The sequence below is a fragment of the Falco punctatus genome (genome assembly GCF_963210335.1).
Source record: "Falco punctatus genome assembly, chromosome: 1".
NCBI lineage: Eukaryota > Metazoa > Chordata > Aves > Falconiformes > Falconidae > Falco > Falco punctatus.
Genome location: NC_137580.1, coordinates 114,174,738 through 114,195,550, shown reverse-complemented (window position 1 = coordinate 114,195,550; position 20,813 = coordinate 114,174,738). Strand labels below are relative to the sequence as shown.

The 20,813-nt window shown below is 48.7% G+C and overlaps 1 protein-coding gene across 9 annotated transcripts in view; it reads left to right on the top strand.

The window, feature by feature from the left end:
- The window catches only part of TNRC6C (trinucleotide repeat containing adaptor 6C), a 334,947-nt gene that overhangs the window by 155,894 nt on the left and 158,240 nt on the right, over positions 1-20,813 (top strand). Inside the window, exon 1 of one of the 9 annotated variants that reach the window (XM_080393287.1) lies at positions 18,876-18,904. The exons of the other annotated variants lie outside the window; for them this stretch is intronic. The gene's annotated coding sequence lies outside the window, so the exon portion shown is untranslated. Of the gene's footprint in view, positions 1-18,875; positions 18,905-20,813 lie in introns of those variants that run through there. 9 annotated transcript variants of the gene reach the window in all.

Sequence of the window (20,813 nt, the reverse complement as noted above, 5' to 3'; positions counted from 1 at the left end):
TGATACCAGCCTCGTGTTTCTCAGGGCTGGGGCAAGTTAAAATTTGGGGATACTTCCACCTCCCTGCCTAGGGTGTGAGAACAACTGAAGAAGCTCAGCGATGCTGCCTCCCTCTTGCAGTTCTCCTTTTCTCATTTTATTTTGCACCTGGGCAGTGCAGGGCAGGTTGCGGGAAGTACCATGGTGTGACACAGCCTGAGTGGAGTGGTACTTGTTAAGATGGATGAGGCGGTCTGTGAAAAAGAAGGGGCTTGTTTTCAAACTTAGGGCCATGTTTAAATCTGTTTACCACAAGCACTGACATTTCCTTGGCCAGTGCCAGAGCCTGGCAAGGCAGATTGGTCATGTCTGGAAGAGGCGAGAGCTGATGGGGAATGTCAGCGTGTCATGAGAGCATGAGCAAGGATTCATTTCAGACCTTTACACTTGCTTTACCCTAAAAAATACTAAAGATCCTGTTTATAACCTTTTCTGTGTTATTTTTAGACTGGCTCCTAAAGAAGTGTGGCTTAAGTGATCGCACTCCTTGTACTCAGCCTAGACTTGTTGTCAAGCCTAACCTATTAACTCCTTCGCTCAGTGCTTTGCTTCACTGGCATGTGATTGAAGGAGTAAAATCTCAGTGATTTTAACTACACATTTCATAAAAGTTGGTGGGCAGGTAAAGGAAAGAGACTTTAACAGTAAAAGACCCCACTGAGAAGGGCTGCAGCATGGGTTCTGGCAGTGTGAAACATCAGAGGATCCACCTGGGAAAAGAGATCTTAAACACAGGCAGAAAATACAGTCACATTATGAAATATTAGGGACCAGAGAATCTATCCCTGACTAAGGTTTCTTTAAGTGCAGGGACTCCTGTCCGTAACAGGATGGTCTCAGAAGCTTTTCCCGTGGTCGGGACATTCACAGCTGTCTCCCTTCTGGATTCTTAAGTGTCTGCTAAGGGTTTGAACCCACAGTCTGCCTTGGATAAAATGCCAGGCAATGAGACACGCAGCAAATCAAATCAGGCTTCGTTAGCCTTCCTGTTGGCAGAATTGCTTTCCTATGCCAACGTCCAGCAGTTGACCACCACCCTGGTGCCTCTCTTGACCAGTCTTCTTCAAGTGTAGACCTCTGCCATGTGATCCAGATGTGACCTGAGACACGTGCTGAGACAATCCTGGGACTGCTGGAGGGGCTGTAAAGCCAACAGTGCTGACAGCAAAAGAAGCTGGCACGACTGCTAGTGTCCTGGAGCAGCAAGGAAGGTGTTGGCTGATTTACTGTTCAACAGTTTGGCTTTGTATGCTTTGAAACCATCTCCTTCCCCCCTGTTCTGTTGGTTTCTTCAAAAGAAAACTAGACCAAACACTGGGAAGCTACCAAGCTGCCACAATCCCAGTGTCAGCAGTATTAGCGGGTTGAGTTTTACTGGAAAGTTGGATTTTTTTTCTTCTTCAGACTTTCTGTGCTAGAAAGCAGGGGAGCCAGACAAATATTTGTTCACTGACTCCCTTCCTCCTCTTCGCTGTGCAGCGGGGATTGTGTGGGTTTGATTTTAGTGTATTTTGGGAACGTGCCTTTCCTCTGGCACCCTGCAGCAGCATCCCGAAGCCGAGAGGTCATGAACAGCCAAGCTGCTCTCTTGCATGGAGCTAAACGTGAAGTGCTGGAGAAGGAATGGCTGCAGTCAGCTGGAAAGATCCCCCAGAGCAGCCAGGCTGCCACAGTAGGATATTGCTCCCAAGTAATGAAGTAGTAACGAAGGAAAATATTGTGGAGTTTTAAAGATTTGAGCCTCCAAATTGCCCATTCGCTGCAAGGGGAGCATTCCTGTCGCTCGCAGTCTGGATCTGGTCCTGAGGCACAGGGTAAGTTATAGCATCTCTGCTGTAACCCAGCCTTTCCACCTGTGCACGCGGCAGGCACACAGCAGAATTGCCCAGCATCGTCATCATCATCTCTTGCCCAGCTTATATATGTTGCCCTCCTGCCCAATGCCAGGAGCAAATTTCTGCAGTGATAGCTAAGGGACTGGGTATGTGACATCTGCTGGAATCTGGTTGGGATGAAACTGCCCTGCAGGAAGCGGGGCACACAGCAAAACCCACACAGCATCAGTGTCCATTGGGCAAGGATGTTCAGCGAGGTCTCCTGCAGCACCTCTGGTTCCCTGCAAGGCCTCCTTGTCCCCTGGGATCAGCATGGAAATATCACCCCCGTTCCTCACCAAAATGTCTTTGCCAGCATCAGGGTAATTAGTCCTGGTCGGACTCATTTTCTCCTCTGCCTGTGCTGTGGGATTTTCAAAACTCCCAGGGCTAAACCTTCCTTTGGGCTGTGGTATCTTCTTGGTGCAATACATACCATCAAAAGAGAAGAGAAACGTGTTTGGGAAAAGGCTCTGGCTGCTCCTGCTCTTGGGCGATGTGCACACGCAGCAGGCTGCATCGCATCCTCCCGGCGCTCTGCGGGATGGGTGGGTTTTGCAGGGAGGAGGAATAGGCTTTGGCTCTTGTGCTTGATGATTTTGAGAGATACCAGATCTCCTCACACAGCTGCAATTTGTATAATCCCTCTGATGCTTCATCCTACCTGCAGCTTCTTCCCACTGGCTTTTAATGAGCAAGGGCAACAGTAAACTTACATAATGAAGGGCAAAGTCTAATTGAAGCTTGATCTTTACTTTGCAGGACTCTGTTTTGTGGCTGTGAATCCCATGCCAGACTCCGCCTTGCTCTGCCTCATCTGCTTGTCCTTGCCGATGAGATGAGATGCTGCCTCAGGAGGGCCTGTAGCTGCTCTGAGCAGTTTAAAGCAGATTAGGATCTTAATTCTTCAGAGAATGATCTTCTGATCTCCCTCCCTCTCTGCCAGTCAGCAGCGGCTCCACAGCCCCACATCTCAGCTTTCCGCCTCTGAGTGGAGATGACAGCTGGGAGATGTGCTGCCAGGGGAGCAGAGGAATCCATAGTTTGAGATGCACGGGAGGAATGAGAAGCCAGCTTCTCCAAAATCTAAAGGTCCTGGGGTGCCATGTGGTGTTGCTGACCCACAGCCCTGAGGCAGAGGATGGTGCAGCATTGCCACCCCAGCAGGACCCCAGCCTGGCTGAATTACCCCTCTCCACCAGCCTGGTGATTAACCCACTCTGCTCTTCCTTTTTCTGGAGGTGCCTTACATATGAAGGACCAGCAGAAAGATCAGGTCTTTAGCCAAGAAATGTCTGGCTGGGATTGCAGATAGGGCTGGGAGTTCCTCCTGTGTGCACCAGCTCTGCCTGGTGGCATCTGAACTCTGCAGAGCTCAAAGGAGCAAAAATGCTGCATGTGGAACAGGACAATGGCAGATACTACGGAGACAAGGGAGTGAATCAGTGAAAAGGATTCTGATGGAACACGGTATCTAGAAGAAGTCATAAGGGGTAAATGCAGCATGAAGCTCTCTGTAGGAAGACCGTAGTGCATGGCTGGGATGCTGCCGTGCAGCTCGCTGGGTGGGGGCTGGCTGGCTTCGGTCAGTGCCTCTCCCCAGCCCTCTCTGCGTCTTTTCACCTCCTGCCTTGATGTCAAGCCCTGGCTGTAAAGGGCCTCATTTTAACATCTTGTATCTGTGCAGGAACAAAGGTACCACAAAATGGCACAGGCAGTCATACTAAACAGGTCACATATTGCAAATGATACTTTCATGCTGAGGTCATCATAAGTGTGGACTAACCTGGCATGCAAACCCTGCTCTCCCCAGCCCGTGAACAGCGATTTGGATGTGGGCAGCGGGAGCCCATCTCCAGATTTTGCGATTGTGTTTGTGAGCTGCAGACTGGCATACCGGTACCTACATAATCCCGCTGTGAGGCCAGAGGGCTCTGGGGTTGAGAGGGCAGCGGGCTGTGATGGTATTTAAAGCTGCCTCACCTGCTTGGAGGATGAGGCCATCATTCTTGCATCCTGGCAATTTGCTGGGTTCTTGCCGTGAACCCAAAGCAAAATAAATAGGCTGCTTACCCCATCCTTTTCCTGCTTGGATCACAACTTTTGATTTTGTCATAAAGCTGCTTGACTTGATTGAGAGTACCATAATAATGATACTTACTGAGAAGGTTTCATCCAGCAATCTGAAATTGAGGTCCAACGATCCCCATTAATGAGCCTTTTATTGCGCCCATCTGGCTGCCGTGTGAGCGCTGCTGTCGTTGCCGGCTGAGGCTCGTGCCTTACCTCGGTGGCACGTCGCTGCACCTCATTTAGCCCAGCACAGCCCTGCAGGGCCTCAGACACCAAAAACCTCTGAAGCTTGGGGTCTGCGTGACCTGGGCACGTGTCTCTGTCTCCTTTTGCAGAGCTCCTGGTGGGAGGCAGAGCTACAAGGTGAAAATTACTCCCAGGACTTAACCAGGGCAGGACTGTGGGTGTTAGTGCTGCTAGCTGGGTTAATACCTGCATTTGAAAAAGAAAAGAAAAAAAAAATCCTGTCGCTCCTGGTAACTTGCGGCCGTCCTCGCTCTCCTTACAAGCTGGCAGAGCCTTGGCAGCAGCAAGGCTGAGGTTTAATTTTGGGGCTACAGGGCTGGATTTTTGAGACCCCGATGAAGATGAATCTCCTCTCTTTTGTAAACTGTCCAGGGCTTTTATGTATTCCTGCTGCTAGTCCTCTCAGCTCCCCAGGGGCTGCATGCAAGGAAAGTGTCCTGTTCAGCAAATGTCTATCTATTCCTTTAATCCTCCTCCACCGCGGTGGGGTGGCAACTCAGTGTGCGGCACCTCACTGAGAAGACAGGTGCCACCGTGGCACAGTCCCATGTGCTGTCGGGGACTGAGTACCCAAAATACAAACAGAAGGAGCAGCGAGGCAGAGGGTGAGCAAAGATGGTGCTGCTGCGGGCTGGCGGGGGGGGGACGGCTGTTGGCAGCCGAGCTAATAGACTTGTGAGTGCTGCTGAGATAAAAGAGCAAACAAAGACAGAGGAAAAAAGCAAAGGCAGGCAGGAAAGGTTTTTCTTTGCTGCACATGGTGTTTGACTGGAGGCTGAGGGAGGTGAAGGAGATGGTTTGTGTTCCTCCACAGCACCTCGGGTGAGGTGGCATGGGGGCTGTGGGTCCCCCTGTTCAGCCACAGCAGCTCTGGCAAACATGGGGCTGAATTTTGCGTTTCCCCCAGCATCTCCTGGCCTGGGCTGATGCTGTGGTGTGGCATGTTCGTCCATCTGGGCTGTTTTCTGAACTCATCCCTATAGCACTGGAGAGTTCCCATGCTATCTGGGCAATGGAACAGCTTTTACACTTTCACTGTCTTTGGAATTTTGTTGATTACGAGTCATTTGTGAAAAAGCCCAAAACATGCTCCTGCTGAATGGCTTCCTGAGAGCAACCAGCCCCTCGGGCCCTGCTACCCTCCCAGCTCTTTTCTCCATTTCTCTTATGGTTGTGGGCCTAAACCAAAGGCGGGTGAAGTGCACGGAGAGGCTTCTTGGCCATGGGGTTTGAATCAGCCCCTTTGCAAAGAACAGTCAGGACCTCATCATGAGGCATGATGGTTGCCTGACTGGCAATCACTAGGGACTCACACAGGGTCACAGGTCCAGAGCAAATGCTTTGGTAAATGCCGGTTTTCACTCTTCTGACTGCATCCGTGTTCCTTTCCCTGCCCTGTCCCTGAGGGATTGCAGGGTGAACCCAAATTCACACCCTTTAGGGTCAGCATGCTCCCATAGCTCAGGATGCAGCTGGCAGGGAGGACACCATGGAGCAGAGGGTAACACAGAGGCTGCCTGGATACTTCAGCTGCTGGTGCACACAAAAGCCTCCCAGTTCTCCATCGAGCACTGGGCACACTGGCTATAGCGTGCAGCACCTCCCAGGTGACCACGCTTCTGGCTGGCATCTCTGCTCAGACATGCGATGTACCTGCCACTGTGACAGCCTGATGGCCATGTGGCATTATAATAGGATTTGCTCCATGTCTGTAAACTGTTATCCTAAATATCATTCCAAATCCTTTGATGCCCAGTGACAACCTGTCTCTTTAAATCTTCCCCCTGCCCTGAATAAAGCAGTATGCTCTCATATCATCGGGAATTCCATGTATCCACCATATAATTGGATTATATTTAATACGTCTCCTAAAATAATGATATAGTTACATCTTATTCTAACAACGAAGTGACTCAGAGCAGAGCAGACACTCACCGTGGCTGTGTTCTAAATAATGCTGCCAGGCTGGTTGGATTATCAGCAAAAGAACTTGTTAGCCTCTTGGAGAGCAGATGCTTAATTAGAGCTGGGTGACACAGATGGGTGCCTAATAAGGGGAAAACACCCATTTTGGTCTTCAAAAAGAGCTGGGACCAGTTAGTATGGCTTTTACAACCTTATACTTAACTATTTGCCCAACTACTTCTCCCCTGCCCTGCAGTAAGGAGCCCTAGGTCCAATTCCATCATCATCTTTGATGACGGATGTTAAATGTTAGGTAAGATGGATGTCAGGCTGAGGCCACGTCCATTTTTTCTTTCCAGAGGCTTGCTAATGTTTTGCGAATCACTTTCTCAAAGGCCACATGCAAGGGGTTACAACTAGGGCATGACAGAGTTGAAGAAAAGGGATCCCTGTGGGAATGGGAAGGGAACACATTTGCAGGCTAAATGAGAAGGGCGCTTTCTTTGATCTTATTTGAGACTTGCTATAGAGGATGGCTACAAGAAGCAAAGTTATAATCTTGCCAAAATTTGAGGTGCTTAGTGACATAACTGGGGTGTTTACCTGTCAGTGGGAGGCAGGACTTGTGACATTTCAATACATAATCCTGATTTCTGCCTCTTCACGTTCAGTTTGGCTCTCCAGTTCCAGGATACCTGCAAAAGTTGGAAGAAGTTTCTGTTGTAATTCCAGTAACCCCAGGGCCCCTAATGGTTGCATGTCCCCTGGCGAGGCACCCTCATGCTGCTGTGCCCCCTGTGAGAGCGAGTGTGCTCGCACTTCTTGCTGGGCAGGATCAGCACCCAGCACAGGGGTCCTCCCCCGGGACATCTGGTGCCAGCTCTGCAGGAGCCTATGATACTCCTATCAGTGGGGTGGTAGTTGCTTTGCATCTCCAAAAAAAACCAAATTCCTTTTATTCTGGGATGACTCCAAATGGAGGTTGAAAAAATTCAAGGTTTGGCTATGGAAATGGTGGCTCAATAGCACCTTCCAGGCACGTGCTTAGGATCCTGATGTTTCAGCCATCCAGCACGTCACGTCACCGCTTTTCCCCTAGCCCTGCTTTTCTGGAAGCTCGCGGTGGCTTTGCGTGGCTGTTAGCACTGGGCAAGCCCCCTAAATTAGATGTCTTAAATAAACGGCATGAACAAATAACCACAGAGAGCGCTTCTCTTCCATGACATCTATCCTGGTTTATGTCAGGAAGCAGCAGATGGGTGAAGCAGACAAATGAAGACTGGTAGGATGAGAGGTGCGAAGTGACAACAGGATGACAAAGTGTTTTGCAGGAGCAGCCGGCCCCTGGCCCAGCCGTGCTGCAGGAGGGCAGGGGTAGCTCTGCCCAGCCCAAACAGCTCCCTTCCACACTGTTTCACTTGGGACCTTCTTAGACTAACAAATTGCTCCTTTATTCCACTCAGCTTTGCTTAGAAATAGGATAACTTCCCTTTTTTGCAGAGGCACGCTGTGCTACCTGCAGCAGATGGGAGCAAATATGTGCTTAAATCCTTAGTAATGGTCTGCATAATCTAGAGCATATAGTGTCAGCATTTTGGGAAATATTAGCCTAGGTCCTCCTGCCTTTCATGGAATAACTTGAGAAGTCTGATTATCTATGCAAGTGTCTAAATTTTACTCAGACCTTGACTGAGAGGCAAGGAGTGACTTCTGGCTCTCTAGTGAGCAATCTGGAAATAAAGAAATAAAAATGTCAAAGCACTTTTACCTGCATGTGTTTCAACACCAGGGCTTTAGGAATAAAATTTTTTTTAAAAAAAAAAAAACACCAAAAAATCAAAACGTGTTTTCAGGAGTTTGTAGTACAAATTACCCTATTAAAAAGTACCCTGCTTATAAAAGTAAAAACAAAACAACTGGTTTGAGGGAAGAAGTGAGGAAAGTATTCAGCAGTGAGTGATCTTCACTGAATACATTTTCTCTGGGACATTGTAACTGCTGGAACTTATCAAAAGGAATGGTTATTTTGATCATAAATGTAGTGGGTGGCATGATTTTCTTGGCACTTATTTGCCTTTAAGATGAACAAATTTTTCCTGAGGAAAAAACAAAACAAAGCAACCAACAAAACAAAACAGAAAGGTAGATAATTAGTGTGTAGTAGTTAATGGGTAATTTCAAAGTAAACAAGCAAAGCTCATAACTTCATTCTGAATGGTATTTGTATTAGCTGAATATATTTTCTCTTTTTGAAAATGAATTGCCCTGCCTAATTCTCACTTTGGTGACTCATTCTTCCCAATGAATCCTGCAGGTGATACCTGACCGGTCATTTTATTTTTCTGGGTGCTCCTGTGTTGGCTTGCTTTGGAGAGCACCTCCCAGACTGAGGGGATGCTCCTTTTGCCCAGATGCCGATGCTTTACCGGCCTCACATGCTTTTTGCTGCGCTAAATCCACTGAATAAGGTGCCTTTCCTTAACCAAAGAATAATACAAAATTGTTGCTTAGTAAAGCAGGGGCATTTTGCAGAGCTAGATTTGGCAGGTGAGTTTTGTTTCCTGTGGCTACTGTGTGCCATGGAGAAAATTCAGTTTGCATCTCCCTGACAAGCCCCATTCTCTCAGAGACTTTAAGGCTGGTAGGACCGGATTCTTTGATGGCCTTCGGATGAGGCTTCTTTGCATCTGTGTTCAGACCCATCTCTTTTTTGGCAAGCATCAGAAGATAGAGATTTTCTATTCATTGTCCAACAGAAGACCTGTGCTCTGGAGCTGATAGCCTGGGTCCTTCTCAAGTACAACCCCCCAGCCAAGGAGTGACTCCGCGCATTGTCATGGACTTGCTTGGCATTGGGAACACAATGGCCCAAATGGGCCTCTTTACCCTGCAAGCTACACATTGAACGGCCCTTTGGGCTTTTGAAAAGCCTCTTTATCTTCCAACAGCCTGATTTCCTCTGCCCCATTGTCCCTCCGCCATGGCACCTACAAGGACAAGCAGATGGAAAATGGATCATCAACTCCAGCGCGGCCCAAGGGCTGGTAGCCTTTATGCTGTTGACTTTTCAGGGTATAAATAGCAGAACAATTGAGTCGGAGTTATTTTTATCTATCACCCTTGACATTACAAAAGAGTCTGGGAGAACAATAGGATCTGGTCTCATTGGAGAATTGGGAATTTCAGTAGTTCTCTCCAGGCTGACCCTGCTCAGATGGGCTCCTTGGCAATTTGCATCAGGGTTGTGATGGGAAAAGGGGGACTTGGGGCCAGTGCTGCGTAATGAAAGCTGTAATTGGCATTAAAATGCCTCCCAAGGTGGTAGTGCTGAGCATTAGAAACGCTATTGTCTTTTGCATGGGAATGATTAAATCTTTACTATTTGTGGTTTTATTTCTGGATATCTTGGGTGGAGGAGAGTGAAACCTCTGTAACAAATGCTGAATGCTCCAACAAATAAGCCCTACCTATTTCCTATATTTGCTGGCAGTCATGAGTGCTTAAAATCGTAGATTTTCTTATCAGCCAAAACTCAAATCGTGTAAATATCATCACCAAGACACAGGAGACCTGCTTGGGCTGCATGCACCAGAAATTAATCTGGACTGCCCGATTCAGGGAGTCACCCATGTAGCAGGACACCCCAGGCACACTGAAATCTGATTTGAGTCACCTCTGGCTCTGCTGTAGGAAAACGCCTGCACCAGCTCCAGACCCTCCAGCCAGAAGCCTCTCCTGGGATGCAGGATAGATAAACTCCCTTTGAAAGGATACAGCCAGGGCCATCCGCCCTCTCTGTAATCATTTTGTGGGCAGCTGTCTTGATGTCTGGTTTCCAGCTTCCCTGAGAGGCTGATGCCCACCTCGTGGAAATGCCCTACATTCTGCTGAGTGGCCATGCTGGTGGAAAACACACAGGTGACCCCGAGAGCAGAGAGCAGCAACCCCGGGGCTGTCACTCCTCCTGTGTGCCCAGCAGGTCTGCAGGTCCCCTCCTGCTCCATCCATCAGTGCAGTATCTGGCTGCAGTGGTCAGATGTGGCTGCAGGAGGGGATCTGTACCTCACTCACAGGGTGAAGATGCAGTTGAACTCAGTGTTCACTTCGGGGTTGAATGTTCAGTGTTAGGCACATCCTTACTCATCCTTCTCTCTGTTACAAGCCAGATACTGCAAAGCTTAATCCTTGATGGGCTCTTGCTTTTTGAGATCCTCCTTGCTGATCCTGGTGGGGCTCACTTGCCTCTTCTCCCACTTCTCTTCCATGGGACTGCAGTCCCAGCCCAGTATGGGAAGGAGCCGAGTTGCAGCCATGGGGCTGCGTGGAGGAGGAGGACACAATGCAACAGGTGCGATGCCCTGCAGGGCTGCTGGAGACCAGGCTCTGTCTCCTGATCTCACTCCCCAAGCATGGGCCAAGTTCCTCTGCCCATAATGCAACCAGGAGGCTGACCTTCCCTTCGGCTGAGGGCATAGAAAGAGGGTGATCCTGAACACGAAAATGAAGTCTGAGGGCAGGAAGCCACGGGAAAAACAAGAACAAACCCAAACAAACCAAAACCAAAACCCAAACCCAAGGTTGTCAAGGTGGGTCTGGGGAAAATGTTTCTACAGCCCTAGGAGGACTGCCACGGCAGCGGCCCAGGCACGAGTGGAGCCCCATGTGCTGTAAGCAGAGGAGCTGCTGCCCCCTGCCCCAGCGAGCTGCCCCATGGCCCCGGGAGCACCAGCCGAGCTCCGCGAGCAGGCGGTCCTGCAGAGCTCCCAGCTGATGGAGCAGCTGCCAGAGGAAAAGGTTCTTTTGATTCACCTGAAGTTTTCATAGAATTGCACCCAGCTCAGCGAAATCTTCTTTCAAAGCATTTGGCAAATCTTTTCTCTGAAGGAGGAACAACATTTGTTCTGACATTCTTAGCCAGCTCCAGATTCTTTTCTTTACAGTTGAATTTTAAATATATTATAGTTATGTTTAAAAAGCTTACAAATAAAAGGGCTTTCACTAGCAATTCTAATTGCTCTTTGCTCTCCCCACCAGTCTTGTAATTTGTTTAACAAACAAAATCATAACTTTGGCTTTTGTCTCAATTTGAGCCCTTTTGGTGCCACAGAAAACCACCCTCCTGACCAGCGGCACAGGCTGATTCGGGCTGACAGCTGGCTCTCCTCTTCCTCACACCAAGCCACACTCGAGGAGCTCAGCTGATGCTACTGGGTTACTCCTGCTTTGCTTGGAATAAATAAGAGAAAAATAAGGACTTCGGTATCCAAAACCAAATGTAAACCCACAGAACCTTCCAAGGCTACTAAAATTGTTCAAGTATTTCCTCACTGTCAGAGAATACTGAGGCTACTGAAATGGGAACCTTTCAGCAGCTGAACCTCAAGGGCAGGAACCCTGCAGCCAGGGCTGACATCACGTCCACACCGTGCAGTGGGGCTGTTGCCAACCGCTTGACCCCTCCACTTCCACTTCGTGCCGAGTCATCCACAGGCTCAGGCACCAGCCCCACCGATTTCACAGCTTGCAGGGAGCTGCAGAGCAGCACCTGGTTCGCCACAAGAGGAAAGGCGGGTACTTTGGTGGTGTCTCTATCTCAGCCTCCCAGGAGGCTCCTGCATGAGCAGCAGTCCAAGAGTAACAAGCATGATTTTGTATCAGGAGGCTGTAAAACATGAGCTGGGCTTTCTCATGCTGTGAAACTGCACTTTCTCAGAAGATCCTCCTCTTTACAGTTGTCTCAGTGTTGCAATAGCATCTGTTCCAACCAGATTTCTGATTATGCTTTCAAGGATATTTTAATTTTCATCATCTCTGGGATCCACTGCCAGAACTTTTGCTAATGTTCTTGATTGCCAGATGAGCATCGCCCTGTGCTCTCATTGCTCTCCGAAAATAACTTCTTAAACCACATTATGCTGAAGCTGCTCTTCAGCAGCTTCTCGAATGCCACCGAGCCAGTCTTCTCTGAAGCAATTTGGTGATGACATACAGCCTGGTGCCTCTGGTGTGTATGCTGTTGTGCCCAAAGGGCTGTCCTGGCAGGGTGGATCCCAGCTGCCGGGCTGCTGACAGGGGCGAGATCCACCCCTATAGAGGAGTCTTCCCTGATGTGAAGTGTTTGGCCCCGTGAAGTGCTCAGCTCTGTACCTGCGAGGGCACAAGGCCTGGGCATCAACAGCTGTGGGCTTCTGCACTGGGACAGGGGTGTTGCCCAGTTCCGTAGCTACATGACCACGGGCGTTTCTAGGTGTTGTCCCACATGGACTGCTTTGATGGGGGATGAACTTGGCTCTTGCTGGCCCCCACAGTTGGTACTCTTACCTAGCTGCTGGTTTCAAACATCCCCAATGGAGTAAGGGAGGTGATATGGCTTTCCAGGCTGGCATTATCATGTCGGGTTTTGCAATCACAGTGCCTGGATCCCCACGGACCAGTGTAAATGCTGGGGGAGCAGCACTTTTCTGCTGGTGCAGGTGGGATGCCCAGAGCAGGGAGATCCCTGGCACTGCGGTTGCCCCAGGACACCAGCCCCAGCACATGGGGCTGAGTGCCCAGGAGGACAGTCCACACATCCCTGCTCCCTCCTGCTCCAGTCTGCAACTTCCCTTTTAATAGACACCCTCATTCAGAAACATTATTCCAAGCATTTGCATCGACCTTAGGTTAACTTGCAAGGAGTGTCCTGGCAGAGCAGAGATCTGGAGAGATGCAAAGTTCACTTATAATCAAACCTTGACAAGATCAAGTGAACTGCTTGCACTTTGCCTTGCATCCTTGTCTGCAGTAGTTCTGAGATTTAATTACCAGCTTTAAAGCACTTCAAGATTTTCAGGTGGAAACTACTACATAGAGGAAGAGGAGAGTACAAAAGCAGCCTACATAATTAAGTGCTGCTTGTTTAATTTAATTTTCTCCTTCATTTGATCCTCTCCTAGAATCTTGAAAGTAATCTTGAAAGTCTCTAATACCAGCTGGGTCCTTTTACATTCGTGTTACGTTCACCTGATGATCATAACAACAACAGAAAACAATAGTTCAGGGAGATCTGTCTGATGCTGCCGGTGAGAGCTGGGGTCTGTACCAGGGTGCTGGTGGCCATATGCTGTGGTGGTGTAAAGGCGAAGATGCCCACTCCGGTTTTGAAGGGACATTCACCTTTCGAAGTAAGGCTCATAAGGGATGCGGCCTCTTAGCTGCAAAAGTGGGCTTTTGGAAGGTACCAGGAATTTCACATACTAGTGCACTGAAAGGGTTTGCCAATAAAATACGATAAATAATTTGCATTTGGTAATCCAGATGAGAGCTGTAAAGAGAAAATACAAATGGGTTAAGCTGTAAATTACTACTGTTCCTCACTTCCCCTCTCCCTATTCCCTTGGAAATTAGCCAGTTGCTCTCTGGAATCACTAATTCCTAGGAGCTGCCTGTGCCAGTCTAGCATCAGAAAAATGAGGAGGTTTATTGAATACTCGTTTCCCTGTTTAACTGTCCTTTCTTTCCAAATATTTTTAAATGAAACATTTTAATGAAAATTTCAAGAGACAGCAGCATTCCTTGCATGGCACTTCTTTTACAACCCCAAACCCACCTGCAGCAAAAAATGAGAGTGTTACAGATTGGGCTATTGTGATTATTTGTTTAGCAGCCACCATGGCATAAGACCAGGGAGCTGGGCTGATGCTTGGCTTCTTACAAACCCGTCCCTGATAGTGTTTCTGAAACAGTGCATTAGGGTACCAAGTCATCTGCCTAGTTCCTGGGTCCTCTCTGGTCCTCTCCAGAGAGGCACCATGGGCTCTGGCAGCCACAGGGAGTTTCATTTTGGTTCAAGGGAGATTTATGTTGCTTGGGTTTTGTGTTTTTGTAATCATATGAAGAGAAATAATTATGAAATAAATGTGCACGCCGCTGCATTGAGTAGACATACCTGCAAGCTGGGGTTTGCAATACCAATCTAAAATCAGCAAGGTGGCCAGGGACAGGGTGGTGCATGAGAGACAGTGGAAGGCTGGAAATATCCTGAATATTTGTCGGTCTCGTTTTTGTACCTCTCTGGGTATGGTGATTTTTGATGGGAAGAGAACTGGAAGTAACCAAGCACCAGGAAAACATCTCTTCCCATTTTCCACTGGAATTAAAAATACCAGATCTCAGACGAGAGAGGTGGTTCTGGAGGGATCTCCCTGGGTGTGAATCCTGCGAGGCTTCCTATCTCATCCCTCTTAGGGGTAGAGAGATTTGAATACATGAAAGCTATCATATATTGGTTTCTCAGGGGTATGAGACCATTAGAGTTGAATGCAGAGAATTAGTATTAATTAAGAGTAATAAGACAGAAGAATGGGCTGAAGAAAGGCAGGGAACAGGTTGGATTTTCTGCTGACTCCATATGCAACAACACAATTTCTGCAGCTCCAATGTAAGTCTTGCGCCTGAACCCTGTCTCCTGTGTGGCTCATCTGACAAACATAACGGTCATTGCATCTGCCCTGGGCCAGACCTGCGGAGGGTGAAGCCACCCAGATTATCTCTATCTGTTTTGTGCATTCCAGCTAAATATTGCTTCCCAGCTGTGATAATGGATGCATCAGTGTTAAATAAGACTAGGCAACACTTCCTTTCATACAGCATGGCTATTGGTTCAGATTCAAGGATATTAGAAGTCACTGGGATGCTTTGGCTTCAGGTTTTGGGTTGCTTAAGAGCAGACCATGCACATGGGGATGGGCTTTAAAGTGCCCTTTGTCCTCACCCGTCTCATTTGTCTCCAAGGCAGGTTTCAGGCTGGTGCTCCTCACCACAAATGTGGCAGGGACAGGGAGACACAGGCTCAGGGTTTCCCCAAAACAGCTCTGGGGGCTGGAGAAATGCTGCCTGACAGAGATAGGAGGCTGTTCTTCCCGGCTGTGCACCGTGAAGCTTCATGTCACGTTCTGCCGATCACAAAAAGCCTCAGAGGAGAGACTTGTGTGGCTGCAAACATTCCCCATCGGATGGCTCAGCACTGCGTAGGGCCAAAGTTATTAGCACAGCTACAGAGCTGCGCCTTGTGTCCCTGTGATCCTGTGATCATTTCTGAGATGTAAAGTGACTCTGACGGTGGGGTTTTCCTCCTTTCCTCCTCTTTCCGTTTTTTTTTTCTTTCCTATTCCCTTCCTTTTTGCAGCGAAATGCAGAGATCTGGAACCGTGTCCATGTGGAATTGAAATGTGCTGGGGGTCACAGGGGAGGGGGAGCGGGTCCTGCTGGAAGCCCAGGCCTGTGTGGGCACAGGCAAAGCCCCCCTCTGCCATGCCCATCCTCCTGGGAGCTACAGAGGAGCACACCTTCCCTTCCTCCCCACCCCCACCCCCGTTTCCCTGTATTTATTTGTGCGGTTTTTTAAAGCCGAGATCCACAGGATGAGAAAATGGCTCTTCTCTCTTTTTTCCTCCTTCTCCTTTTCTCGACTCACTGAGCCAGCTGGGGCAATGCCACAATTCAAGGCGTCTCGAGACAGAATCCAGCTCGCTGCCTTGTGATCTGCATGTCAAGGTGAAACTGCAATAAGATAATAATGTCAGTATCCCCAGAAGGCAGGCGGTAAAAGATACTAATTGCATTTCACTGAAGGCTTCAGAAACACTCAGCAGCTGGAAAGCTGAGGAGAATTTTGATGCTATTCTTATAAGGGAAGATTTTCCCCCCCTCCCCTTACCCTGTTTGTAAATCTATTACAGAACATGGGGAGTAGAAGCGGGGGAAGGGAATGTATAAAACCAGTTAAAGGCTTAATGTTTCCCATTATATTTTGTGAGCTGTAGGTGGTCCAGAGCTTATAAAAATGTAGCACATTCCCTTGTAATCAACCATAATAATTTATTATTATTATTTATTATGATTTGCTGTTATTTTGTACATATAAAGGCCCCTGCCAAGGCACTGAGAGCTCTGCACAAATGGTTAACATTTATTATAGCAGTAGTAATGTTTAAAAATACTAACTAACTAAAATAAAAATACCAGCTCTAAAGAGCTGAGGACAGCTTTGTTACTGGAAAATAAATGCAGGAAGGCAAATTTCTTGCAGAATGGCTGATACTGATTTGAATAGAAACATGCCTGGTGAAGGAGGAAACACATTTTCGATTCTTGGAAAGATGCAGAGGGCTTGGCTGGGAGACGTGTCTCTGGCAGCCAGTTCTGCACCCAGTGCTTTGCCCAGCAGGAGCGGGGACACCCATGCCGGCCAGGATAACGCCTGGTAGTGTGGGCACGCATCTGCTGCCCATGTTGGGCTCAGAGGTGCGTTAGCTGGTTGTGTTGAAGGACTCTCCTTGGTGAGGGGATTTATTTAGCCCCAGATGGCTGTGATCCTTTCTCAGGCTTTATTTCTGTGGTGGTCTTCTCCAGGGAAGCTGGAGCCCAAGTCCAGGATACCTGGTTAGTGTTTCCCAACCTCTTTCCCATCCCTTGTCTTTGTTCTATCTCAAATCCTATCCCAGGGAGGAAGGAAGCATCTTCAGCCTCCACTTTGTGGACTGTAAGGTGGATGGTCCCTTACCAGGGCACTGCGAGTCAGTCAATAGTGGGGAAATGTTGCTGCCCTTTCTGCAAGGCAGGCTGCAGGGCTGCTTACAGGACAGCTGGGCGAAGGGCAGGCTGCTGCTGTGGGTGAGTTACCAGCTGAGAGCCAACAGGAGGAATAGCTATGCTGAAGTTTTAACAGTAGGATGCAAAAGGGTTGTGTACAGGACCCGGTACTATGTAATCTATTTGTTCATGAGCTGGGGAAAAAAAGAGGTGAACAGATTAATATCAAAAGTTGCAAGTGCCTGAGGTATCTTTGGGTTAGTCAAGAAAAGAGGTGCAAGACCTCGCAAGAGTTTTCCCCTGATAAAGCCGTAGGGCTGGGCAGTGTGCTGGCAAGCAGACGGACTAAAATGCAAAGTGTGCTGCACTCAAGGAGCACTGGGAGCATGATGAGGTCTAAATGAGCTGTAACCATTTGGAAAGAGGAGAGCAGCGTCAACAGACACATCCGTGTGCAAATCTCTACTCTCCATGTACAGCTGCTGCCAGATAAGCAAAGAAAATTTGAGGAAGAATGGGATTAAAAATATTGCTGAGAGTATTATAATGCCAGCACATAAATCAGTGCTGTGGTCTTGCCTGGAATAGTGTGTTCGTTTCTAGTCAATCCATCTCAAAAAGATACAGCAGGAATAGAAGGGGTCAAGAGATAGGCAACAAAAATTATTGGAGACACTGAAAGACTTCCAGATGAGGAGAGACTGAAGGATGAGGGGGAACATTTATTTTGAAGATGAGATAAATATGAGGGGATATGATCCGTGCACATAAAAAAGGAGGTAGTAAAAGGCACAGAGAAGGTAAATCAGGCACTGGTAGTCACCCTCTCTTCTCCTGTGAGACAGAAAACAGGGAGCACCTGATGGGACTGAATAGCAGCAAGTTGAACACTGTCCACAGGACATATATTTCCCATGCTATTAACTGTCAGGACTAGCAGGGGGTTAGCTGGACTCAGGGAGGCCTGAAAGGGACCTGGGTACCCAGAGCATTGCAGCTCCACAAGAGAGGAGACAAGTCTGTGGAGGATCAGCCCATTTCCCCAGCAGGGTTTTGCAGCTTTTTCCTCATTATTCTGGCACCCCAGAGGTGTGGCTACATCAAGGGGGGCCACAAAGCCATCCCCTCTCCCCAGGGCACCGCTGGCTGGCTGGGGCGAGGGGCACCTGCCTGCCTGTGCCGGTGTTATTTTGGGTGCAGTGATGCTGCAGAAGAGCTTGGTGGGGCTGGAGGAGGTGCTCTCTGTTAGCGGTGGTGGGGACACAGCAGGACAAGGGTACACGTGCCCTGCAGCACTATGTCTCCAACACGTGTGAAGCTACTCAGTGCTGGGGTGCCTGCCGCACCTGCTGGGGCATGGTGGGGCTGTGAAACCCTCCACGCCATGCTCTGCTTGAGGGTGAGGAGGGATGGAGGCTCAGTGCCGGGGCAGCAGCCGGCAGGAGGGTTGATGGGGCTGGTGGAGCGGGTTGCTGTGCTTATCTGATCTCCTCCTGGTCCGGACAGCTCTCCCCAGCTGCTTTCGGGGCTGCCCTGGGGATGTGCTGGTGTGACTCAGCTGTACACCCACACTCCCACCCCACCCTACTGCTGCGGGAGGTTCAAAGGCCAGGGCGTAAACTGCTCTGAATCAAAACTCTTGGCTATGACCTTCTTTTCTGTGCTGGGGATTATGACGTTCAGTCTAATTCTGCACTGTCAGATAAGGGTCAGCTCCTGCCCAGGCGTGCAGGTGGAGCCCAGCGGAATCAACAGGATGCTGAGCGAGCGTAACGCTCTCCCGGGTACCCTGTCCCTCTGCGGCACTAGATCCAACGTCTGGCTGAACGAGGGTGCCATGATGTGCTATGAACAGGCTGCACTATGGATGTAGGTGTAGGCATGTGTGTAGGTACGCACCGGTAGGCGCACAGGACGAAATCCTGACGTGTTGGCTCCACGCGGGAGCTGCAGGATTGCTCCTTATGGAGCCCCTTCCTGCAGCACCCTGTGCAACATGACCAGCAGCTCACACGTGGGGCTTTTGTCCTTTCATCATCTCCCCAGGGGCAGAAGTGTGTGCAGTGGAGTGTCTTGTTTTGGTAAGGATTATTTTTTTAAAAAAAACACCCATGTTTTAAATATGCTGGTTGCTATGTGTTTCTGTCAGAGGCAGCCAGGTCAGGCGTGTGTGCTGAGCATCTGAAGCAGAAGTGGTGAGTTTTGCAGTGAGTCTCAGTTTCTGGTTTGCTCTCGGTTTGGCTTCCCCAAGTTGTTTCCCATGCAGATGAGCTCTGTTTGCAGTGTGAATTCTGTTCCAGCGAAAAAAAATTGTCACACCCTGGGTAGTCTTTGAGTTTTCTTCCTAGGAGGCCTCTGTCAATAAGGGCCATAACTGGGTTCATCTCATAGCAGTGCGCGGTGGCGGTGCAGGAGGCAGCGGTGCAGGGGGACCGATGGAGGTATGTGGAGATGGGGGGCGGTGCCCCCATAACCTCTAAAGCGTGTGTGCACACCTATATCACGGTGCTGTAGAGCAGAGCCTTGTGTAACCACAACAGTGTCAGGGTCTGAACCAAGGGGGAGAACGCCCAAACCTGGATCCGACAGGAGAGGCTGCCAAAGGGCAATGCTCCTGGAAAACAGGTCTCAGCAAAGACCCCAGATCAGTGTGGTGTCCTGAACAGGGTGGGAATGCCCATGGAAATGCCCTGATGCCCAGAGCTGAAAATACTTCCCTCTGTTTTGCTGGAGGTCAGTTCACCGGTCCTTCAGCCCCAGCTCATGGAAGCACAGAGGCGTTTGGCCAGCAGCAGCGCGATCCCACGGGCAGACTGCCTGTCCCTGCATTCTGTTCACGACCTGACACCCTCCAATGATCTTCCCCAGCGCAGAGAGAAGTCGTGGAGGGAGCAAGGCAGGGATCTGGCCGACTGGCAAGGTGTATGACCAGAGAGGTTGTGCTCCCACAGCTGCATATTCAGGCAGCTGATAAATAGCATTTTATAAAACAGCATGTAAAGATAGTGACAACCTGCCAGACCTCCAGGGCTCAGGTTTGTGAGGTAGAATAGCTTAGTAGAGTTCTTTTGGTCCACCCAAAGAACAAAAAATATAGGCTTCTTAGAGGATTCTCATACAGGCTTCTTGTCCAGAAAGTGTCTGCGCTAAAAACACTCTTTGTAGACTCATTCCAGTCTGGGGCTAATACCCCTTTTTGACTCCTTAGTCTGCATCCATCCATCTTGACTTGACAGCCTGGCTATTAAGGGTGAGCTAGTTATTGTAGCCTGGCTGTAGTCATTGGGAGGAGCTGGGCGATTCATCCCAATCTAAGATAAACCAAAATGATTACTCTGGAGGTTTTCCTATTTCTTTTGATTTTAAAGGCAGCTTTCAAGTCCAGGTTGAAGTTAAGCATCTAACTTTTAAAGCTCGTGACATGAATCTCACTCTGAAAGTAAACACCATTGAGGTGTTTATCCAGCGTGTAGTTAACTGCAAAATCCCTGCAGGAAAATGGCCACCAGGCATTGCATTCATTTCAGTAGGGGAAAATTACAGAGATCATAAGCTGCTAGCAAGGCTGAAAATGGATATTTCCCGCTGAAATGTTCAGGGTTTCGTTGGCTGTGTATTATTTGACCAAGTGTGACCAGAGAGTGCTTGGCACCCATGCTGTCCTTGACCAGGGTCTGAAGAGCCAGCCCTGGAGATGTGGCCAGCAAACCCCCACACCTGCAATCTCAGTGACAGCTGATGACATGCATGCTCAGGTTTTCAAAGGTATTTATTTGCCTAATATCACAAAAGGCCATTCATTGTATAAGCTTTGGAGGAATTTGCAGAAGTACCTCAGCTGTCTGATTTTGGAGCCTAACTTACTTAGAGATGTTGTAATCTTGTGTAGGAACCCGCTTACAGCTTTAGGTGTCTTTGGAAATTTTCAGCTGAACATCAAGTCATTGTCCTAGTTAAAACATTAGAGTTTGGTTTAACAGTAGAGGGTCTTCTGTGGTCTGAATTACAGCAAAATTACTTACAGTTTTCATTATTGGAAAGTTCAGGAGAAGGAATTATCCCACCAGGGAGTGCTGTTTAATTTCTGAGGAACCATTTTCTTGT